At 38.4% G+C, this 4,005-nt stretch overlaps 1 pseudogene; it reads right to left on the minus strand.

Moving 5' to 3' along the window:
* Positions 1 to 759: 759 nt before the first annotated feature.
* LOC107104981 lies at positions 760 to 2,650 on the minus strand (annotated as a pseudogene).
* Between the last annotated feature and the right edge of the window lie 1,355 nt (positions 2,651 to 4,005).

Genomic DNA, 4,005 nt, shown 5'->3' on the forward strand with positions numbered 1-4,005 from the left:
TCAGAAAATACATCGTGATTCACGCAGGAATCACGCAGGAAACCGTCCAATTCCAACCAGTGCCCACTGTATATACCAGTTTTCTGATTTCGTCTGCTGTCATATCTTACTCCTAGTGTTGTCTCCACTGGATCGACAACACCCCATTTAAGGTTGAAATATTTGTTTCGTTTCCATTCTGTATTTAAGTTTGTGAATGGATTTTCAAATTGTTCGAATGACTCATTTATCACAGACATATTAGGATCAGTCCTGGGTAATGCAGAAATAGCAGTCTGCTTTGCTTTTAAGTGAATCTCATTCGTTAGTTCTTCTAAATCCCCCACTATTGAGGACACAAGACTGCCAGAGATTCCACTGCCTTGTAATTTAGCTACTATAGATGCACACATCTCTTTAGTTTGATCTTTAGAAATCAATGAGGGAGTGCTCTCGTGAGGTGAATCAGAAGAACAGGACTGATTTAGGGGGGCTAGCTGGTCATTCAAATCATCTGCTTGATATGTTACAACTGGATTACAAGAGAATGAACTTGGAATGGCTAAACTCTGAGAAATGTGCTGAATGTTACTATGAACATTATTAAGATGCTTTCTAAAACCTGTCAGAAACTGATGCCTGCAGCCTTGCTGAGAACAAAACAATTTGAACTTTGGTTCAGGATAGTAACTATGTTCAACTCTTTAAATGTTAAATCAACTGCTGGCTGCTTGGATACAGGTTCTGACAAATAAAGCATCTCAACATTTTTAGCTTGCCTTACTCACAGGAGAGCACAAGGGGCTGGTTAAGCAGCCTCGCCCTTCAGTCTCTGACTCTGGGTGATTCTTTCATTTTGCCAACGTCAATGTTATACACGGTAGTCTGCAGAAATGTATAGAAACTCAATAATGCAGCATCATAAGAAACATTGAACAAAAAATGTGTTTTGAACAACTCATCAAATGCTCCCAGAGAGCGGTTTGCCTGGCATGGGATGAGGTGTTTATCCATGACTATGTAGAAGCTGTCAATCTTGCTCTTCAGACGCCCAACAGCAAGGAGGTATGGCTGGAGACCCCGTTGACCCCGGAGATGTTCCTCTAAACTGCAGCATGACTAAGATTTAAAAAAAAAATAATAAAGCAAAAAATAAGAAATGAGACAGAGCTACAACCATTAGAAAAAAAGGTTCAATTATCTAACAAAAGAAATTCATGTCTAACAGACATCTTCAAAGATGCGTAATTACCACCACTATTTATACATGTCTATAAAAGCAAAGTGACAAATTACTGTACTTTTTTTTTTATTTAATTACCTTGTGAAAGACAACAAGTCTCTCAACTGCATCACATGCACTGATTTTTGGAGACTTCTGTCCTCCAGGTGGTGGTGGAAGGAGATGTAGGAGCAGTAACAAGGAGGCCATCTCTTGGTCACAGGCTGAGGACAGATTAATATAATTGAGTGTCAGAACTTTGACAACATAGAGCCAGTGTTGAATACTCTGAACAGTCAACCATGTTCAGATAAATTTTGGTACTTACTAGATGCCGTATCCTGGTCATCTCCTTGAAGGACTTCCGCTGGCTGCACCAAACTTTTCAACTCAGGTGTTCAAGTGAGACACTTGGCCTCTTTGATGACATTTGGCTTGAAGAACACATCCCAACTCTGCAGGAGTCTGGAGGAGGTTTCTTCATTAAATAGAAGACTGAAGTCTTGATCAATCTATAATAAAAAGCAGAAATCCAACTATCATCACTGGATATTACCCCATATTTAAAGATTTTAACTCATTTGAAGACTTACTAATCCTTTTGTGTCCAGAAATCTGGGAAACATTGTCAGAATCTGTATTCCTCCACTGGCATCTCTAATAAGTTTCTGACGGTGTTCAAAAGTCTCTCTCATCTTCTGAAAGATCAGGGACCTGTCTCTGGTGTGGTTAAGCAACGACATGGCTTCCTGGCAGGCATCTCCATTTAGCCGTTCTTGGACGATTACATTTCTCTGACTATTTGGGCCTCCACATAAAATCTCTTTGGAGCTACTTGGTGCCACAAGAGATCATCTTCTAATCTACCTTTGAATTGTTTTGAGACGCCATGAAATGTATCCTGTGCTGCTTGCTGCATCATAAAAGTGCTCCTAAAAAAGGGGGGAAAAAAACAATCACAATTTTTATGAAAAAAACACAGTTTTGGGACAAAATGAGAGATCACAATTGGTAAAGAACATTACATAGCCTTTTTTGGTGTATGGATCTTTGAGGGAAGGTAAGAGCATCACTATTCCAAGGGCATACTCCTCTCTGATCACTTTAGGAGGAAGTTGCCTAACAGCAGATTTCACATTAGTGACAAATAGTAAATTTTTAGAGAGATTAAAAAGTGTAAAAACACATCTACCCATGTTCATCATGCGAGCCACCAGTATGTTCATCATCTGCCTTCTTGTGGCATCACTTAGTGTTTCTGCTGCTTTATACTCCTGCAGAACTTCTTCACCACCAGCTTGCTTTGAAGGACACCTTCAACCCGCTACGAAATGAATGAACAGAAAGGAAATTTATGGTGATATTCGGATTACTCAAATATGTCACAACAGGGTTAAAGAGTTTAGAGGCACACAAAATATATTGTTACCTTTTTGGCAGACAATGCATTATTAGCATTCTCAATTTTTTGCATCTTCCATGGGATCTCATCCATTAGTATTGTTGATGTTGATGCATCTGAGCTGAAGCTTGAGTCAGACTCAGAAGCAGTTGACCTTTCAGAGAACTCTGAAGAAGAAAATCCGTTTCATGTTTAATGAGGTCACTGAATATTTCTTCATCAACTTCAGTATCTGTTCCATCCTTGTATGTAACTTTGGCATCAGGTGGCAGGCAAAATCTTTCAATGACTGGAAAAGCAAGAAGGCAAAATTTTGATTTGAATGCTCTAATCACCAACTCTGTCATTAAAATATGAATTACGTTTTTTTGCATTGATCATGCAATTAACTTGGATATTAGAGAACATATTGCAAAACTGAAAATAAAATGGCTTATCCCTTTTACTCACCATAGATTTGTAAAATAAGTGTTGAAAACTAAGTATGTATTTCCCCTAAATACATTTTGCCTATCATTCACCCTGCACAGAAGTTTAACAAGAAACCAACCTTTCTCATGGAATTGATGAAAGTCAAACTGCCCTTCAGCTTCATCCAACTTCACATACTTGTGCACCTCACCATAGTTAACATGGATCAACATTTTACTGAAGCATGGAATAAACCTAAATAAAGCAAAATACAACTTATAAGTAAAGTGTTCCCCTTAGTGTGCAATGCTTGTCTGCAGTAGGAACATCGCAGCGGCCCCATTAAAGTTCCAGTGAAGGCTAATAGGCAGGAACCTTTACATTCCCACTGCCAAAAAATCATGATTTTAGATGGCCAAAAATCATGAAACTTTTATCTTTAATGATGTTCAGACTGCACTCAAACAAAGACGGTGAAAAAGGGGGCGGAGCTTATTTTTCTCCCAGCAGAGTAGATTTAACACTGGCCCAATCAACTCCTGCAAATAACTTGAAAGTTGAGCACCATTTAAATCTCTAAGTGTTAAAACAACACTTAGTGAGTTAAATTCAACTCTGAAACATTTTACTGTGAAATGTTAACTGTTTAATTTTTGCTGGGTATTCAGGACCCTTCTAATATTGTGGTATCCCTGTCTCCCAACTACAAACCCATTTTGATCTTTATTTATAATATCTGGTGAGATTTTTTGCAGTTGTAATGCCAATAGTTTACAGATGATTTTCAGATCTGAGTTAAGTAGACTGATGGGTCTCAGGTTTTCACATGTATTAGGAGGCTTATCCGGTTTTGGCAGCTGAATAATTAGAGCCTGATTTAAAAAGGGAGGCAATGTGCCATTTTTAAACGACTCCATGAACATGTCTAAAAGGGGGGAGAGCAATTTGTCCTTAAACTGTTAATAAAAGTCGATGGGAATACAATCAGGTC

This window comes from Cyprinodon variegatus, unplaced genomic scaffold (assembly GCF_000732505.1).
Source record: "Cyprinodon variegatus isolate N-32 unplaced genomic scaffold, C_variegatus-1.0 Scaffold1990, whole genome shotgun sequence".
NCBI classification, from domain to species: Eukaryota; Metazoa; Chordata; class Actinopteri; order Cyprinodontiformes; family Cyprinodontidae; genus Cyprinodon; species Cyprinodon variegatus.